Raw genomic sequence first — 21,747 nt, 5'->3', positions numbered from 1 at the left:
AATCAAACAAATAGGGCAGCACACTGCAGCGCCAAAACATGCAAACTTGAAAACACGAAATTTTTTTAAACTGCATTACTGCACTAGAAATATGAAAAATGAGAGCTTTTAGCGCATAAAAATGGCCAATTTTATGTGTACCTCGTAGCCACGTTACGGCATCTCTCTTATACGAGGTCCTACTCTAAACCTACCTCTCTGAGAATAAACGTCTCCATCTGAATGGGTACATGTGAAACCTCTCCTTGGACTCAAATTCTCTCTCACTGTGGAGGGGTATTGGACCTACTATAATTAAAACACCTGAAGCTAGGAGGCAGGGAGTGCACGATCAGAAGGCTAGAGAATACATTTCAAAAAACCTGATCTGCACATCCAAACATAGACACAGTGTGAACAGGTGCTGAACCCAGAGTCGCCAACTCGTATATAATCAAACAAATAGGGCAGCACACTGCAGCGCCAAAACATGCAAACTTGAAAACACGAAATTTTTTTAAACTGCATTACTGCACTAGAAATATGAAAAATGAGAGCTTTTAGCGCATAAAAATGGCCAATTTTATGTGTACCTCGTAGCCACGTTACGGCATCTCTCTTATACGAGGTCCTACTCTAAACCTACCTCTCTGAGAATAAACGTCTCCATCTGAATGGGTACATGTGAAACCTCTCCTTGGACTCAAATTCTCTCTCACTGTGGAGGGGTATTGGACCTACTATAATTAAAACACCTGAAGCTAGGAGGCAGGGAGTGCACGATCAGAAGGCTAGAGAATACATGTATTCTCGTATAAGAGAGATGCCGTAACGTGGCTACGAGGTACACATAAAATTGGCCATTTTTATGCGCTAAAAGCTCTCATTTTTCATATTTCTAGTGCAGTAATGCAGTTTAAAAAAATTTCGTGTTTTCAAGTTTGCATGTTTTGGCGCTGCAGTGTGCTGCCCTATTTGTTTGATTATATACGAGTTGGCGACTCTGGGTTCAGCACCTGTTCACACTGTGTCTATGTTTGGATGTGCAGATCAGGTTTTTTGAAATGTATTCTCTAGCCTTCTGATCGTGCACTCCCTGCCTCCTAGCTTCAGGTGTTTTAATTATAGTAGGTCCAATACCCCTCCACAGTGAGAGAGAATTTGAGTCCAAGGAGAGGTTTCACATGTACCCATTCAGATGGAGACGTTTATTCTCAGAGAGGTAGGTTTAGAGTAGGACCTCGTATAAGAGAGATGCCGTAACGTGGCTACGAGGTACACATAAAATTGGCCATTTTTATGCGCTAAAAGCTCTCATTTTTCATATTTCTAGTGCAGTAATGCAGTTTAAAAAAATTTCGTGTTTTCAAGTTTGCATGTTTTGGCGCTGCAGTGTGCTGCCCTATTTGTTTGATTATATACGAGTTGGCGACTCTGGGTTCAGCACCTGTTCACACTGTGTCTATGTTTGGATGTGCAGATCAGGTTTTTTGAAATCTATCACATTGCATAGGCTCAGGCCCATGCTCAGATAGTACCGCCAAATGGTGCACAGCTTTACGCTCACGCAAGCGTCGATCGATCTGAATGGCCAAGGACATAGACTCATTCAGACCAGCAGGCATGGGAAACCCCACCATGACATCCTTAAGGGCTTCAGAGAGACCCTTTCTGAAGATTGCTGCCAGGGCGCATTCATTCCACTGAGTGAGCACAGACCACTTTCTAAACTTCTGACAATATATCTCCGCTTCATCCTGACCCTGACACAGAGCCAGCAAGATTTTCTCTGCCTGATCCACTGAATTAGGTTCGTCATAAAGCAATCCAAGCGCCAGGAAAAACGCATCAACATCACGCAATGTCGGATCTCCTGGCGCAAGGGAAAATGCCCAGTCTTGAGGGTCGCCACGTAACAAAGAAATAATGATTTTCACTTGTTGAACAGGGTCACCTGAGGAGCGAGGTTTCAAAGCAAGAAACAATTTACAATTATTTTTGAAATTCAGAAACTTAGATCTATCCCCAAAAAACAAATCAGGAATTGGAATCCTAGGCTCTAACATCGGATTCTGAACCACAAAATCTTGAATGTTTTGTACCCTTGCAGTGAGATTATCCATACAAGAGAACAGACCTTGAATGTCCATATCTACACCTGTATCCTGAACCACCCAGAGGTAAAGGGGAAAAGAGAGACAAAACACACTGCAAAGAAACAAAAATGGTACCAGGACTTCTCTTATCCCTCTATTGAGATGCATTAGTACTTTGGGCCACCTGTACTGTTATGACCTGGTGGTGAGGACAATAATGGACCTGGTGGTTAAGAGCACACGGAATGACCTGATAGTTACTAATAATACAGGACAAGCTCTGAGACGTGGGAACTCTGCTGACCGCAATCCCTAATCCTATCACACACACTAGAAATAGCCGTGGATTGCTCCTAACGCTCCCTATGCAACTCGTCACAGCCTAAGGAACTAGCTAGCCCTAGAGATAGAAAAATAAAGGCTACCTTGCCTCAGAGAAATTCCCCAAAGGAAAAGGCAGCCCCCCACATATAATGACTGTGAGTTAAGATGAAAATTACAAACACAGAGATGAAATAGATTTAGCAAAGTGAGGCCCGACTTACTGAACAGACAGAGGATAGGAAAGGTAACTTTGCGGTCAGCACAAAAACTACAAAAAGACCACGCAGAGGGCGCAAAAAGACCCTCCGCACCGACTCACAGTGCTGAGGCGCTCCCTCTGCGTCCCAGAGCTTCCAGCAAACAAGACAAAAATCAAAATAGCAAGCTGGAAAGAAAAATAGCAAACCAGAGACAAACAAGCAGGAACTTAGCTTCTGCTGGGAAGACAGGTCACAAAAACGATCCAGGAGCGAACTAGACCAATACTGGAACATTGACAGGTGGCATGGAGCAATGATCTAAGTGGAGTTAAATAGAGCAGCCAGCTAACGAATTAACCTCGTCACCTGTGGAAGGAACCTCAGAAGCCGCAGCCCCACTCACAACTACCAGAGGAAGCCCATGGACAGAACCAGCCGAAGTACCATTCATGACCACAGGAGGGAGCTTGACAACAGAATTCACAACAGGGGGTGACCTGAGCAGGATGACAGTTCTTGATAGAGAAAGAAGGGAGGTTGTGGTCAGAGAGCAGGAGAGGGGAGTTTGTGAAATCCTCCACTGAGCAAAGTCGGAAAAAGACCAAGTCGAGGGAAATTCCGTCTTCATGCATTGGAGAGTTATTATGCTGCAAGAGGCCGAAAGAGGAGGTTAGAGATAAAAGGTGAGAAGCAGACGGGGAGAGGGGAAAAGCAATGGGGATGTTGAAATCACCCATGATGAGGGTAGGGATGTCACAGGAAAGAAAGTGAGGAAGCCAGGTTGCAAAGTGATCGAGGAACTGATGAGAGGGGCCGGGAAGACAATACACCACCACCTCTCGCATGGAGAAGGGGATGTAGAGTCTGACAGCATGGATTTCAAAGGAAGGGAAGACAAGTGAGGGTACTTGGGGGATAACTTGGAAGGTACATTTGGGTGATAGGAGCAGACCAACTCCTCCACCTGTTCTGTTGTCTGATCTTGGGGTATGAGAAAAGTGTAGTCCACCATATGAAAGAGCAGCAGCAGTGGTGTCTGACTGCTGGATCCAGGTTTCAGTAAGAGCCAAGAGGTTAAGAGAATCAGAAAGGAAGAAGTCATGGATGAAAGGGAGTTTATTACACACAGAATGATAATTCCAAAGGGCACAATTGAAAGAGGCCGAAGGCATGCATGGAATATTAATAAGGTTAGAGGGGTTTCTGAGTGTAGCAGTTGGGAGGTTTGACTGGCTATAACATGGGGGGACGGGGTTGGGAGAGATGTCTCCAGCAACTAGGAGAAGGAGGATAGAAAGATTAAGCAGATGGTTAAGTGATTTGTGAGAGCGTCTCTTGTGTTGGATGGTGGAACTGAATGGATCTGTGCTGTTAAGCAATGTGAACAGAGCATGATCGCTATACATAGGAGAGGCAAGGACAGAGGGGCTGATATGGATGGAGTGTAAAGAGTTAGTGCAAGGGTGGTGAATGTGAGTGAATGCGGCAGCCAGGATAAATATTATACAAATACATATGGTGAATATTTGTTCTGTTTCAAATGAACAGGGATTAGATTTAGATTGTCTTACCTGTCTCCTGCCCTGTCTAAAGGTACCTTCACACTGAGCAACTTTCCAACGAGAACGACAGCGATCCGTGATGTTGCAGCGTCCTGGATAGCGATCTCATTGTGTTTGACACGCAGCAGCGATCAGGATCCTGCTGTGACATCGCTGGTCATAGCTAGAAGTCCGGAACTTTATTTGGTCGTCAGATCGGCGTGATTCGTCATGTTTCACAGCAAAAGCAACAATGCCTGCAATGATTTTTCATGGAGCGAACAACCAGCGAGAACGATAAGTATGTCACTGGATCACTCCTGCATCGCTAAGCTGTTGCCGGTGTTTGACGTCTCCTAGCGACCTAAACAGCGACGCTGCAGCGATCGGCTCGCTGTCTATATCGCTGCAGCGTCGCTCAATGTGACGGTACCTTAACTGCCATGTTTTAACTGCCAATTAATTGTTGATTGTTCCATAATCTGTGGAGCTGTGGCAATTGGAGGAGTTGCTCAGTATAAATTAAGAAAGTACAGCCACATATAACTTTAGGTCTAAGAAGGACTAATGAAATTAGAATATTATTTTGACCAATGCTGGAACTTAGACTTGAGATTTACAAAAATTATTTTAAATCAAATTCTTAAAAAAAAAAAAATCTGTCAAAATGATAGATACTGTTGACAGGAGCTGTTGGTCTTCATTCACAGCTTCAGATGTTTGTAGTATTCCTTTCTTCTCTATTATTTTAGAAGAAATACTGAAATGTCTGCTTATTCCTTAGGAAAACATCTTCCAGGCCTTTGCTTTCCACCTATTGTCTATCTAATCCTTTGAGCATGGAAGTGGTTCTGTGCTTTCTAAAAGCATGTGTGGGGAAACCAAGGAAAGTACCTTTCAGCAAGGAACAAGGAACACTGAGCGTATCGACAGGCATTTTTTCACACATTTTTTGCTGTCAGCAGAATCCTTTAAGTTGTTTTTGCTCATTTTAAACTGAGACATGAAAACTAAATTGATACTGGGATGATGACAGAATGTGATTCCAGCCAAACAAACAGACATATCACTTCAGATTCCTGTAGTTAAGATCTTTCGCCAATCAGCATTGAAGCAGCGCAGTCAAAAAATATGCAGACAATTTCTCATAAGCTCTTAGAGATTATATTACAATTTGGGAAAGTTCTACTTCTTGAATAAGAATTTTACAATTCACATATTAAAAACTATTTTACTATTACTTTGCGTAGTGCCATTAATTAGTTCCTTTTAAATAAAACATTTTAAAATTTCTGATTAAAATAGGTAAAGTAATAGGTAAAGTAATATTAGTTTATTATTAGTTTAAGTTCACAAGTAATTTAGTAAACTTTAATTTACCAGTCTGGTAAAATTCTATATATTATGAACCACATATCCTACCTCTACCAGCCTTATTGCAATAGTTCTTTGAGACTAAATTTATCAGGGCAGCACAGTGGCTCAGTGGTTAGCACTACAGCCAATCAGCGCTAGGGTCCTGGGATCAAACCAAAGGCAACATCTGCAAGGAGTTCTCCCTGTGTTTGCGTGGGTTTCTTCTGGTGTTCCAGTTTACTCTAACGGTGCCAGTTCCAGTGGCTGTTTCTGCACTCTATTGCTTACAACAATTAATCAAAACTCTTAAATCTGTTAACTCATCATTAACAAGGTGCATAGATTGCCTCTGCTTCTTCTTACTAGCTCACTCCATTTCAAATTTTGTTCTACCCCAAATCCCTTTCCTTCGCATTTAGAAGTAACTAATGTAGTGTTTGTCAACTCCAGTCCCGAAGACCCACCAACAGTTCATGCTTTCAGGATTTCCATTGTATTGCATAGGTGATCTTTTTTTTTTCTTTTTCTCTTTCGGAGACTGGATGAGGAAATGGTGGTGGAAGTAGAGTAGGAGGAGGAGGCAACATGGACAGAGAAAAGGTTAGAGGCTGGCAGCGGTACAGCACTAGCAGCCAACTTAATGGCTAGGATCTGGCCCCAGCACTTTTGCACCCTGCTATGAACTTATCTCCTGAAATATCTCCCATCATGTAATCTCTGGTCCCCCCAAGACCTCCTTCTCTCCTCCACAATAGTAAGTTCTTCATTCAGTCGTCTGCAAGACTCCTCCCATTCTAGTATCCCCCATCCTGTAGATTTCTGTGGCCCAATGTGGCACCCCTGAAGGTCCAGTCGCCACAGAGGTACTGCATCTCAGCTAGAGTTGTAGTACCCCAACTCTCTGGTAAGGAATGTACACTGTACAGAACCCTAATACTTGCATTTAACAACAGACCTCCCCAGGCCAGGGAGTGGAAGGGAAGAAATGAAGGAAGCTCAAAGGAAGGAGAAGAAAGGGTCTCAGAGGCACGGGAAGTGCAGAAGCCACCCGTGGGGCCCGCATCCAGGCTGACCAGCATCAGGTGGAGCGACCAGGTCGCAGAAAGGAGAACTGGCCCATGATCTAGTGGAAGGACTGCAGGACTCACCTAGAAACCCGGAGGCTGTGGCGTCTGTAAGAGCCAAAGCCACATCCGCCCAGAACAGGCTAAAAAGGCAGCCAGATAGAACCCAAGGGACTCAGAGGATTTCGCCCAACCAGGTTCGTGGTTGCTGGCTTAGGACATTGTAGGTGAGACAATGGGCAGGAAGAGTAGAAACCAGCATAGAGAGATGGCCAGGAAAGGCTTATAAAAGGGGTGTTCTGGACAGCTACCCCAATCTGCTGAAGAGTTTTCTGGACCGCTCACCTGGAAGACACAGCACCCCGGCTGGGAAATAACATCTGACTGTGAGTAAAACGTGAATACTTCACCTTGCTGTGTCCTCACAATTCTTTCCTGCACTTTTTGGAAGTGCATTGAACAGCAAGGCGGATTGCTGCTGAGGGGAAAGAGAAAAAAAAAATTCTTTAAATCTTCAGCTTAGCGAGTGTGAGCGAGCTGAGTGTGACCTGAGTGTAAGTGTAAACGGCGGTAAGGGTGACTTGTAATTTAGTGAAGAGGTATTTGGAAAACCTTTAACAAATACCTGTGTGAATTGGTGTGATTTGCTGAATTGGGAGTAGCTATATTCACAAGGGGTTAAGTTAGGGTGGGGGCTCATAATCAAGGGTTTATAAAGGGCAGCCGGTTGGGGCTCAAGTCCTTTTTGGAAGTGCATTGATCAGCAAGGTGGATTGCTGCTGAGGGGAAAGAGAAAAAAAATATTCTTTAAATCTTCAGCTTAACGAGTGTGAACAAGCTGAATGTGACCTGAACGTAAGTGTGAATGGCGATAAGTGTGACTTGTGGTTCAGTGACTTTGGATTCAGGGAGTTTCCAAGGGAGGAATTTCTGAATTGCTGTCTGTATTTTATTAATACTTTGTATTTATTTTTATTTAACGTTTCTGTCTGGTGCAATCCCCATTAGGAAATGTGTTCCACTATTGTCAATGCCATCCAGTGCACATCTTGCCACATGTATGCAATCCTTGAGCAGCCAGTCGAGGGTGCATAGTGCTGTGCGAGATGTTAGCACATTGTGCATTTGGAAACCCAGATTACATAGTAACATAGTAACATAGTTAGTAAGGCCGAAAAAAGACATTTGTCCATCCAGTTCAGCCTATATTCCATCATAATAAATCCCCAGATCTACGTCCTTCTACAGAACCTAATAATTGTATGATACAATATTGTTCTGCTCCAGGCCTCTCTTGAACCCCTCGACTGAGTTCGCCATCACCACCTCCTCAGGCAAGCAATTCCAGATTCTCACTGCCCTAACAGTAAAGAATCCTCTTCTATGTTGGTGGAAAAACCTTCTCTCCTCCAGACGCAAAGAATGCCCCCTTGTGCCCGTCACCTTCCTTGGTATAACAGATCCTCAGTGAGATATTTGTATTGTCCCCTTATATACTTATACATGGTTATTAGATCTCCCCTCAGTCGTCTTTTTTCTAGACAAAATAATCCTAATTTTGCTTTCTAACATAGTTAGTAAGGCCGAAAAAAGACATTTGTCCATCCAGTTCAGCCTATATTCCATCATAATAAATCCCCAGATCTACGTCCTTCTACAGAACCTAATAATTGTATGATACAATATTGTTCTGCTCCAGGCCTCTCTTGAACCCCTCGACTGAATTCGCCATCACCACCTCCTCAGGCAAGCAATTCCAGATTCTCACTGCCCTAACAGTAAAGAATCCTCTTCTATGTTGGTGGAAAAACCTTCTCTCCTCCAGACGCAAAGAATGCCCCCTTGTGCCCGTCACCTTCCTTGGTATAACAGATCCTCAGTGAGATATTTGTATTGTCCCCTTATATACTTATACATGGTTATTAGATCTCCCCTCAGTCGTCTTTTTTCTAGACAAAATAATCCTAATTTTGCTAATCTATCTGGGTATTGTAGTTCTCCCATCCCCTTTATTAATTTTGTTGCCCTCCTTTGTACTCTCTCTAGTTCCATTATATCCTTCCTGAGCACCGGTGCCCAAAACTGGACACAGTACTCCATGTGCGGTCTAACTAGGGATTTGTACAGAGGCAGTATAATGCTCTCATCATGTGTATCCAGACCTCTTTTAATGCACCCCATGATCCTGTTTGCCTTGGCAGCTGCTGCCTGGCACTGGCTGCTCCAGGTAAGTTTATCATTAACTAGGATCCCCAAGTCCTTCTCCCTGTCAGATTTCCACCAACATAGAAGAGGATTCTTTACTGTTAGGGCAGTGAGAATCTGGAATTGCTTGCCTGAGGAGGTGGTGATGGCGAACTCAGTCGAGGGGTTCAAGAGAGGCCTGGATGTCTTCCTGGAGCAGAACAATATTGTATCATACAATTATTAGGTTCTGTAGAAGGACGTAGATCTGGGTATTTATTATGATGGAATATAGGCTGAACTGGATGGACAAATGTCTTTTTTCGGCCTTACTAACTATGTTACTATGTTACTATGTTACCCAGTGGTTTCCTGTTCAGTGTGTAATGGTGACATTGATTCCTTCTTCCCATGTGTATAACCTTACATTTATCATTGTTAAACCTCATCTGCCACCTTTCAGCCCAAGTTTCCAACTTATCCAGATCCATCTGTAGCAGAATACTATCTTCTCTTGTATTAACTGCTTTACATAGTTTTGTATCATCTGCAAATATCGATATTTTACTGTGTAAACCTTCTACCAGATCATTAATGAATATGTTGAAGAGAACAGGTCCCAATACCGACCCCTGCGGTACCCCACTGGTCACAGCGACCCAGTTAGAGACTATACCATTTATAACCACCCTCTGCTTTCTATCACTAAGCCAGTTACTAACCCATTTACACACATTTTCCCCCAGACCAAGCATTCTCATTTTGTGTACCAACCTCTTGTGCGGCACGGTATCAAACGCTTTGGAAAAATCGAGATATACCACATCCAATGACTCACCTTGGTCCAGTCTATAGCTTACCTCTTCATAAAAACTGATTAGATTGGTTTGACAGGGGCGATTTCTCATAAACCCATGCTGATATGGAGTTAAACAGTTATTCTCATTGAGATAATCCAGAATAACATCCTTCAGAAACCCTTCAAATATTTTACCAACAATAGAGGTTAGACTTACTGGCCTATAATTTCCAGGTTCACTTTTAGAGCCCTTTTTGAATATTGGCACCACATTTGCTATGCGCCAGTCCTGCGGAACAGACCCCGTCGCTATAGAGTCCCTAAAAATAAGAAATAATGGTTTATCTATTACATTACTTAGTTCTCTTAGTACTCGTGGGTGTATGCCATCCGGACCCGGAGATTTATCTATTTTAATCTTATTTAGCTGGTTTCGCACCTCTTCTTGGGTTAGATTGGTGACCCTTAATATAGGGTTTTCATTGTTTCTTGGGATTTCACTTAGCATTTCATTTTCCACCGTGAATACCGTGGAGAAGAAGGTGTTCAATATGTTAGCTTTTTCCTCGTCATCTACAACCATTCTTTCCTCACTATTTTTTAAGGGGCCTACATTTTCAGTTTTTATTCTTTTACTATTGATATAGTTGAAGAACAGTTTGGGATTAGTTTTACTCTCCTTAGCAATGTGCTTCTCTGTTTCCTTTTTTGCAGCTTTAATTAGTTTTTTAGATAAAGTATTTTTATCCCTATAGTTTTTTAGAGCTTCAATGGTGCCATCCTGCTTTAGTAGTGCAAATGCTTTCTTTTTACTGTTAATTGCCTGTCTTACTTCTTTGTTTAGCCACATTGGGTTTTTCCTATTTCTAGTCCTTTTATTCCCACAAGGTATAAACCGCTTACAGTGCCTATTTAGGATGTTCTTAAACATTTTCCATTTATTATCTGTATTCTTATTTCTGAGGATATTGTCCCAGTCTACCAGATTAAGGGCATCTCTAAGCTGGTCAAACTTTGCCTTCCTAAAGTTCAATGTTTTTGTGACTCCCTGACAAGTCCCCCTAGTGAAAGACAGGTGAAACTGTACAATATTGTGGTCGCTATTTCCTAGATGCCCGACCACCTGCAGATTTGTTATTCTGTCAGGTCTATTAGATAGTATTAGGTCTAAAAGTGCTGCTCCTCTGGTTGGATTCTGCACCAATTGTGAAAGATAATTTTTCTTGGTTATTAGCAGAAACCTGTTGCCTTTATGGGTTTCACAGGTTTCTGTTTCCCAGTTAATATCCGGGTAGTTAATGTCCCCCATAACCAGAACCTCATTATGGGTTGCAGCTTCATCTATCAGCTTTAGAAGTAGAATTTCCATGATTTCTGTTATATTTGGGGGTTTGTAACAGACCCCAATGAGAATTTTGTTACCATTTTTCCCTCCACGAATTTCGACCCATATGGACTCGACATCCTCATTCCCTTCGCTAATATCCTCCCTTATTCTGAATCTAAATGTGCAGCTGGCAACACTGAGATCCATTGACAATATGGAAAGGAGTCTTCTGCTCACTGAGCAGATGCTCAATGGGATAGATGAGGCGGGGGATGGTAGGATGGCGCTGCAGGACAGTGAAGCAGCAAGCTGGGTGACAGTTAGAAGGCCGGGTAGAGGGAAGAGTGCCAGGGAGGCTAGTCCTGATCTGGCACACCCCAATAAGTTTGCTAGTTGGCAGATGAGGGGGGTGCCAGTACAGGGGTAGCACTGCTGCAGCCAGGCATGTCCTCTGAAAGCCGGAGGAGTGACTGCTCCAGTAAGGAGGGAAATAGGAGAGCAGGGCAGGCCAGACAGGTGCTGGTAGTGGGGGACTCAATTATTAGGGGAACAGATAGGGCAATCTGTCACAAAGACAGGGATCGTCGAACGGTGTGCTGCCTACCTGGCGCTCGAGTCCAACACATCGCTGATCGGGTGGACAGATTACTGGGAGGGGCTGGTGAGGACCCAGTGGTCATGGTGCACATTGGCACAAATGACAAAGTTAGAGGTAGGTGGAAGGTCCTTAAAAGCGATTTCAGGGAATTAGGCTGCAAGCTGAAAGCAAGGACCTCCAACGTGGTATTTTCGGAAATACTACCTGCACCACGTGCCAAGCCAGAGAGGCAATGGGAGATTAGGGAGGTTAATAAGTGGCTCAAGAATTGGTGTAGGAAGGAGGGGTTTGGGTTCCTGCAGAACTGGACCGACTTCACAGTTGGCTACAGGTTCTACGCTAGGGATGGGCTGCACCTTAATGGGGATGGCGCAGCTGTGCTGGGGGAAAAATGGCTAGAAGGTTGGAGGAGTGTTTAACCTAGGGAATGGGGGGAAGGTATTCATTTTATAGAAGGGCAAGATAGTGCAGATAGAGACCTGGGCACAAATAAGGAAGTTGGGGGTGGTGGTGGCACACGGGGTGGGGTTAGATCAATTAATAATTTAAGAAAGAATAGAGGTGCAGAGAGATACATAAAATGTATGTATACTAATGCCAGAAGACTTGCCAACAAAATGGACAAATTAGAATTAATGGTGTTGGAGCATAACTATGACATGGTGGGGATATCTGAAACGTGGCTGGATGAGAGCCATGACTGGGCTGTTAACTTGCAGGGTTATAGTCTGTTCAGAAATGACTGAACGGATAAGCAAGGGGGTGGGGTGTGTCTATATGTAAAATCGTCCTTAAAACCCATCCTGTGTGATAATATAGGTGAATCTAATGAAAATGTAGAGTCCCTGTGGGTGGAGATAAGGGGAGGGGGAAAAAATAATTTTTAGAAATTCCAAACCAATCTAACCCATCACCTGAAACTCCTAAAAAAATGACAAACGTCTGATAACAAATCCGTACATTTCTTCCACTAAATTGTATAAAGTTGATGCATAAATTGAAGGTGGACTTTTATTTAGTGGAAAGCAAAGCTAGTGCTTCCATGCAGGGTTAAATCTTTACAAATTACCATAAGTTCAGTATTGCATACTTGCTGATCAAGTACAACTCTCAAAGGAGCAAATTGCAATCGAATTTAGCTTGTATTATAAAAATCTAGACTCTACAACCAAATCTGGAGTCTATCAACTGAATTTCACAAAATATCTCTCTTTTCTTGCATTTTCAAAGCACACTTTTTAACAATAAATTAAACCATTCTCCAACTTTGCCATTACATAGCCATTCACACATATACAAATAATGTAAATAAAGAACAGATAGTCTTAACATTGAATATTGCAAATACTTTTCTAAGGCTGGGTTCACATTGAGTTCCTGGCATCTGTTAGACGGACTATGTTACACCGCGGCATAACGCGGTGTAACGTAGTCCGGTAACGTCGCCATTGTATGCAATGTCGGACGCATCGCTAGCGCATGCTCACAATGGCTGTGCGCTAGCCATGTGCCGTCATTGAGTGACGGACCCCGAGACGCGGGCTGCAGCGTTTCCGGGTCCGTCACTGCTAGCGCAGATAGAGCTAGCAGATGCTCTATCTGCGCTAGCGGGCTGCCATAGCGGCACTTGTGTTAGCAGCAGCCCGTTAACGTATGTGTTTAACGGGCTGCTATTAATGCAATGTGAACCCAGCCTTAGCCTCTGAATCTCTTATAGGTGTTTGTGGTTCATCTATACATCATGCTGATTGCCCTGTACTGCTTTTGTACCACGCTATTACCTACAGGAGCCGACAGCTGGCTCATACTGTATCTGCTAGGATCAATGTTCTCACCGATTCCAGCAATTTAACCCATCAGTATGTCTCCTTCAATAGAGACAGAGCGCTCCTTCTGTCAGCTTGTCAGCACTCCTGCTGCACGAGTGCCAATGACTTTCTATGGCAATCAGACAGAACTTCAGGTCTACCATGTACCTCTACCATGTACCTCGGCCTATCAGATCCCTGTTTAGAAAATAATTTAAAAAAAACCCTCCTAAAACCCCTAGCTTTCCCTATAAAAAAATTGTTTAATCTGAAAAAAAAACAAATGTGCCAAAAAAGATACATATTTGTATTGCCGTGTCTGTAACGTGCCAAATTATAAAAAACTTTAGTATGTTTTTATACTGCAATGTTATATAATTGATGTTTTTGTTGCTCACTAAAAAAGAAATAAAAAGAGATAAAAAAAAGTTGTGCATCTCAAAATGATACCAATTAAAATCACAGCTTGTTACTCACAAAACATCCCCATAAAACATTGTGGCTCTTAGAATATAATACAAAAAAATACATATTTTTGTTAAAAAGTGATTTAATTTGTGCAAAAGTAGTAAAACAAAAATATGTAAATTAGGTTGGAGAATTAGCATGACACAGTATATCCATCAACTTTTAATGCAGCAATAGGATACCTATTAGGTACTTTATAATATGCACCCCTTGCCAAACTTGAAAAGGTCAGACATAAGTGCAGTTTAATCCCCCATTTACTGTTAATCAGCACGCCTCCTTGAATGATGGTTCCGGTCAGGAGCTCCATCTTTAACACATTAATAGATAATAGATCCTTTGAACAACTACACAGCTTTTTCTTGCCGGATCCGTCAGAAATAGATAACAAAGGATTCTGTATTAACGAATCTGTTGCCCATTGACTCCAATGTTAAAAAACAGATCTGGAAGAGATCTGTTAATGAATAATGGACTGAAAAGTTATGTCAGCACAATTTATTTGGATTTCTACTGGATTCATTCTAAAGGATCATTACTGGACATGTGAACATAGCCAAAATGAGAGCTGTGTTTAGGAGAACTGCTCAGGAAACTAATGATGCTAGGGATCTGGGGATTGTGATTCTACATTGTGATTCTACAGAACTGATAAGAGCACCTTGGTCAGGAGCTGACAGGAAATGAAGTGAACAGCTAACTGCTGTATAGAAATCAATTGATTCCCTGAATTTAACTACTGTGCAAGCATGGCGAGCCTCTGGTGGTTGAGCTGAATAGAAACGAGCTGTACATTATGCAAGGTAAAACTCTCACTGAAGGAGAATTGCAGCAGATTAAAAAAGCAAGTTCATTGAAAAATTGCTTATTATCGTGCTATTTTACTGACACAAACAATTTACTAATATGAGAATACCCTTTTTACTCCAGTCAAACTAGAAGCATAGCTAGAGGGTCAGGTCAGAAGGGGTGACTAAACGGCTCCTAAACAGATAATCCTGATTACAACCACGGTGGCATCCCCTAATTGTGGGTATAGGGGAACTTCAGTGGATGACCCTTCTGTTACTGAAATCAAATCTCTATACAAAGATCAACACTGAAATTACCGCGATATGGTGACCACATAGTGGTAGATGTAAGTTCGGCAGAAGACTTAAGAGATTGCAGTACAGTTGCAGATAGTGACTTACAGCTTTCTTATGGAGTCGTTGACTTTTCTGGTCTTTTCAGTCTGGCCCAGAGTATCATGACAACTTCTTCCAGCCACAAGTCGTCTGCAGAGATTAAAACACAGACACATTTGATCTCACATTTTCAGCGCAGTCCCCATATAGTCCCAACCCGCACAAACTCTTCATCCTACTTATACTCCAATGCTCAACTGCTGCTGCCGTATGTGTCTATTAATGCACCTGGTGTTTGGCACAATGACAGTGCTCTTTATTGCCAAAATTAGTAATGCTTACCACTATGCCCCTTACAAAGTATAGTGCCTCCTTTATGCCCTCTAGATAATTATAAAATATTAATGCCCTGTGCAAATGCCATAAAAAAACAGTGTCCACATTTTACCCCTATAAAGTAATAATGCCTCAGGTGCACCTTTGATAATCACAATACCCTGAGTGCTCCAATAATGCTTCTTAAGTGCCCACTTAACATTTAATAATGTCCCAAGTCCCCCCATGTACAGCTCCCCTATACACAGTACGATGAGCCCACAGCTCCCCTATACATAATATGATGAGCCTCACAACTCCCATATACACAGTATGATGGGTCTACAAATCTCCTATACACAGTATAATGTCCCCACAACTCCCCTATACACAGTATAATAGGTCCACATCTGCCCTATACACAGTATAATGACCCCCAGAGTAGACCTCTCACTGTATAATAGCCCCCACAGTGTATAATGGCCCCCAAAGTAGCTCCCACACTGTCTAATGACCACTGCATTACATCTTATACTGTCTAATTGCCCCCACAACATATAATGGCCCCTACATTAGGCCCCAAATTTTATAATGGGACCCACATTAGCTCCACACTATATAATGGCCACCACACTGTATGAGGTCCGACACAGTAGCCCCCACATACAATGAGGTCACCCCACAGTAGCTCTCACACTGTATGAGACCCCCACAGAAGGCCCCAAATTTTGTAATTGCACTCACATTAACTCCATGTTATAAATGGACCCACACACTTTATGTAGGCCCCCACACTGTATGAGGTCGCCTACAGTAGCCCCCACACTGAATGAGGTCCCTCACTCTAGCCCCCACACTGTAAGAGGTCAATGATACCCCCATACTTTTTGATGTTACGACACTTTATAATACCCCCACACTTTATGACGCCACTATACTTTTTGATACCCCTACATTTTATGATGCCCACACACTTTCATGCCCACACACTATATGATGCCCTAATACTTTGATGACCCCATAATTTATGTCCCCCCACACTTTGATTTCAACATTACTTTATGATACCCCACACTTTGATGTCCCCATGCTTTATGATGCCCCCACATTTGATTCCCCCATACTTTATGATGCCCCATAATTTAATGAGTCCACTATTTGATGCCCCCATACTTCATGATGACACCCATACTTTATCATGCCCCCACATTTTGATGCCCCCATACTTTATAATGCCCCTATACTTTATGATGCCATCACACTGTGCTGCTCCCATATGTTTCAATTAAAATAAAAAGCATTATATTCTCACGTAATCCAGGATTCTAATAAGTCCTTCTGCTGTGCACGCCAAAATAGTTAAGGTTTGCTTTGGGTGTGCCGCTCTGAGCATGAGGCCCGGATGACAGCACGCTCTGCCATCCCCGGTAGCTACGCTACTGCGTCAGTCTGTAAAAATCTGCAAAGATAGAATAACCATAATCAATACTGAATATAAATATAATTTTACCAATATATGAAAGTCTCAAAAAGTTAATTAAAATATATGGGAGGTGACACAGAAAGAAAAGTTCATGAAAAAGTATAAGCTCAAACAAACACATATTATCTAGTGGGAATATCACCAATAAACATCTCAATACAGAAGTAATAATGTCAATGCTAACATACCATATACAGTATATAGTAAAACTAACCAAGGAGTAAAGACCCTGCGACTCTAACATACTATTCCAGTCCATAATTTTAACCCCTTCATGACATATATTTACGCCATCGGCCATGTCCCTGCCTTTGTGGTCTCATACGCTGAACCCCACATCTTTCCCCACACTTGATTGCTGATTTAATCAGCTATCAAGTGCCTTTAACAGCCTCGATTAAATCTGAGATCCACCCATGGCTGTTAACCAGTGAAATGCTGCTGTCAATTACTGACAGCAGCATTTAATATGTGAAGACAGTAAGCGCGTCATTGATCCCACACAGCAGTGCACCAACGTGACTGCCTGACACTGATGGGTTGTTATGACATCTGGGGATCTGCTGAAAACCCCCATGCCTGTCATCACAATCCTGATTTTTGATATACATGGAAGAGCTGAAGCATTGCTATGTAAAGCACAAGAGATCAGACAATCACAACTTAAAGTCTCCTAAAAGGACTATTAAATGCAATAAAAAGTAAAAAAAAGTTAGAAAAAATATAAAAACATTAAAAAACACATAAGTTCAAATCGCCCCACTTTTGCCCCATTAGAAATAAAATAATGAAAATAACACATATTTGTATCTCCACATTCAGAAATGTCCGATCAAAACATAAAATAAATTAATCTGATCGATAAACGTCGTACTGAGAAACAAAAATCAAACCGCCAGAATTGTGTTTTTTTGGCTCCTGCAACATTGCAATGAAATGCAATAGAAGGCGACCAAAACATTGTATCTACCCCAACATTGTATAAGTAAAAACGTCAGCTCAGAGAGCAAAAAATAAGCCATTACAAAGCCCCGGATTCTGAAAAATAAGAATGTTAATGAGTCTCAGAAATGGCGACAAAAAGCAAAAAAAATGTTGGGACAAATTTCTGATTTTTTAACCACTTAAATAAAAAAAAAATACATATTTGGTATCTGTGTACTCATACTGATATGGGGAATCATATTGTCAAGTCAACTTTACTATATATTGAACATGGTAAATAAAAAAAACATAAAAACATTTTTTTTTTTTGCAATTTAACCGCACTTGGAATTTTTTTCCTGTTTTCTAGTACACTATGTGGCAGAATGAATAGTGTCATTCAAAAGTACAACTCGTCCTGAAAAAAACACACCCTCATATGGCTAGAAAAAATAAAAAAGTTATGGCCTTTGAAGAAGGGGAGGAAAAAACGAAAAGGAAAAATGGAAAATCTCCCGGGGTGAAGGGGTTACGTTTTGAGTGAAATTTGAGTAAAAGTGACTCCCAAACAGGACCTCAAAATTGATATGTATGTTAGCGCCTACAGGAGATGATTACTTGATTTTTATTTTCCTCAATTTTTGCTGCCTGTGTTTTAGCTAATTTCTGTTAGGTATGTGCTGTGATCTGCAACTACAGTTTAGCTGCACTGCTTTTCTGGCCATGGTTCTATCCCTACTCCTTGCAGTTCTGCTTCCTCAGACTGGCTGCTGTTTAAAGGGAACTTGTCACCCCAAAAATCGAAGATGAGCTGCGGCCACCAACATCAGGGGCTTATCTACAGCATTCTGTAATGCTGTAGATAAGCCCCCGATGTATCCTGAAAGATGAGAAAAAGAGGTTATATTATACTCACCCAGGGGCGTTCCCGCTGTGGTCCGGGTCCGATGGGTGTCACGGTCCGCTCTGGGGCCTCCTATCTTCTTACGATGATGTCCTCTTCTTGTCTTCACACCACAGCTCCGGCGCAGGGGTACTTTGTTTGCCCGGTGGAGGGCAGAGCAAAGTACTGCAGTGTGCAGGCGCCGGGAAAGGTCAGAGAGGCCCAGCGCAGGGCAGACAAAGTGTGCCTGCGCCGGAACTGCGGCGTGAAGACAAGAAGAGGATGTCATCGTAAGAAGATAGGAGGTCACAGACCAGATCGCGACGCCCATCGGACCCAGACCGCAGCGGGACCGCCCCTGGGTGAGTGTAATATAACGTAATTTTCTCATCTTTCAGGATACATCAAGGGGCTTATCTACAGCATTCCAGAATGCTGTAGATTAGCCCCTGATGCCAGGGGCAGCAGCTCATCATTTTTGGGGTGACAGGTTCCCTTTAAAAGCTCAAGTCACAGCTTACCATGAAATCAGTGCACGGAGAGATGATTTCTATTATGTCAAATGCAAAATGATTATTAAAGAATAGTTTATCTTTTTTATTTAATTATTACTCAGTCTTTGCAAAGTTATGAATCTTTGCAATTTACTCAATTTCCTCATCTTGCTTCCTTTTTTTATTCAACTTCTTGCTGAAAGTGTTGTTTCATCTGCTTTGTTCATACATTTACAGTAACTGTTTTGAATATAAGTATTAGCAAAAATCCGTATTCCAGTGTGAGTTTCTCTGCTCCCTTTCCCAATGCGCAGACTTGAATTACAAAGACTGTCCCGGTCTGAGCACGGGGCTGGGGAGCAGAGAAGCTTACACTGGAGTATGGATATTTTCTAGACCTGCAGTTCAAACCATCTACTCTAAGGGTACCGTCACACTATACGATTTACCTACGATCACGACCAGCGATACGACCTGGCCGTGATCGTAGGTAAATCGTAGTGTGGTCGCTGGAGAGCTGTCACACAGACAGCTCTCCAGCGACCAACGATGCCGAGGTCCCCAGGTAACCAGGGTAAACATCGGGTTACTAAGCGCAGGGCCGCGCTTAGTAACCCGATGTTACCCTGGTTACCAGCGTAAAAAAAAACAAACAGCACATACTTACATTCCGGTGTCTGTCCCTTGCCGTCTGCTTCCCGCACTCACTGACTGCCGGCCGTAAAGTGAAAGCACAGCACAGCGATCTGCTACGACGTACGATTCTCAGCAGGATCCCTGATCGCTGCTGCGTGTCAGACACAGCGATATCGTAACTAACGATATCGCTGGAACGTCACGAATCGTACCGTCGTAGCGATCGAAATGGCACTGTGTGACGGTACCCTAAGTGAATGAATTAGGCAGTTCAAACAGCCCTTTCAGCATAAAGCCTGAGAGAAAAGGGAAACAAGATAAGAAAATGTATATTACAAAGGTTCATACATTTGCAAAGACTGATCAATAATTAAACAAAAAAGAATGCTCCAAACATATGTCAGGATGATAAAAAAAAGTGGGGCAGCATTAAGCTGTTTAAACGGTTCTTGCACAGGCTAAAATACATGCATAAAATTACTGTGAAATCTTAAATGACAATGTGCTTTATTTTAATCTAAGTGAATTATGATTTAGAGGATAACTGCAATGCCAAACAGAAAGCCAAAGACACACAGTATTAGTATAATAACAGCAATAAAGATAGTGTCCTAGAATGGACACGTCAATGTCCACAGTGTCTGCAAATTGAGATTCTGGTTTGGCTATTATCCTAAGTCATGTGACAAGGCTCGTTAAAGGGTCGACATTGACTGTTAGGGTACCGTCACACAGTGCAATTTTGATCGCTACGACGGCACGATTTGTGACGTTACATCGTCGCTTAATTATCGCTCCAACATCGTAGACTGCGGTCACACTTCACGATGCACGGCGCTGGAGCGATAATTTCATGACGTATTTGCGATGTAGAAGTCGTATGGGACAGTCGTACGGTCGTGTCACACAAGACGATTCAGAGCAAATTTTGCATAATCTATGCGTGACGTTGTTCACTAGGGGCGTGTTATGCTGCTAGCTAGTGTGCTGATAGGCCAAAGGTTCTGTGCACACAATTGGTTGGAAAATTTGTCACCTGAGCGCTATTGTTCCCAATGCCACCTCACTGCTTTCAAAATTTCCTTTCTTCACTTCGTACTTGGACACTTGGTGGACCTGGACATCGGATTTTTGTACTTCTCAGAATATACCACGCTTTGCACCGCAGCTTCGAGGTATGTAAACCGCTTGGGCGTGGTGGATGTAACGCTGTATGGTCGGCATGAGTGCTTCGTTCCGCCGCTGAAGCGTAGCGGATGGTACGCTGTTGTGACTGGAGGGCTACAGCGTGGCAGATGGTACGCTGTATGGTCGGCAGGAGCACTTCGTTCCGCCGCTGAAGCGAAGCGGATGGTACGCTGTTGTGACTGGAGGGCTACAGCGTGGCAGATGGTACGCTGTATGGTCGGCAGGAGCACTTCATAGTACGCTGTTGTGACTGGTGGGCTAGAGCATGGCAAATGGAACAATGTGTGGTCAGCATGAGCGCTTTGTGCGGCTGCTTGTATGTATGTGGTGGTTCCCTGATTTGGGTTATGGTGGGCTAGAGCATGGCAAATGGAACAATGTGTGGTCAGCATGAGCGCTTTGTGCAGCTGCTTGTATGTATGTGGTGGTTCGCTGTTGTGGGTTATGGTGGGCTAGAGCATGGCAAATGGAACAATGTGTGGTCAGCAAGAGCGCTTTGTGCGGCTGCTTGTATGTATGTGGTGGTTCGCTGTTTTGGGTTATGGTGGCCTAGGGCGTGGCAGGTGGAACAATGTATGTTCGGCATGAGTGCTTTGTGCAACTGCTGTAGTGAAGCGGGTGGTACGCTGTTGTGGGTTATGGTGGCCTAGGGCGTGGCAGATGGAACAATGTATGGTCGACATGAGTGCTTTGTGTGACTGCTGTAGTGAAGCGGGTGGTGGCATAGGGCGTGGCATATGGGAAAATGAATGCTGTTTTTCAAAGTGGCGTTTGCACCTCTGTGACGTTTTTTGTTTTTTTTATGTTTTGTCCACCTTTCACTGTAGCTGTTTTAATGTACTATTTGTCAAACGCCTAACTTTTTTTGTTTTTATTTTTACAGATGTCAAATCGTGTAGAATTTATACGCGAGTTCCTGGAGATCTACCAGTCTTTCCCATGCCTTTGGAAAA

Source organism: Ranitomeya imitator, chromosome 6 (assembly GCF_032444005.1).
Source record: "Ranitomeya imitator isolate aRanImi1 chromosome 6, aRanImi1.pri, whole genome shotgun sequence".
NCBI lineage: Eukaryota > Metazoa > Chordata > Amphibia > Anura > Dendrobatidae > Ranitomeya > Ranitomeya imitator.
Note: the sequence above shows the minus strand (reverse complement) of the source record.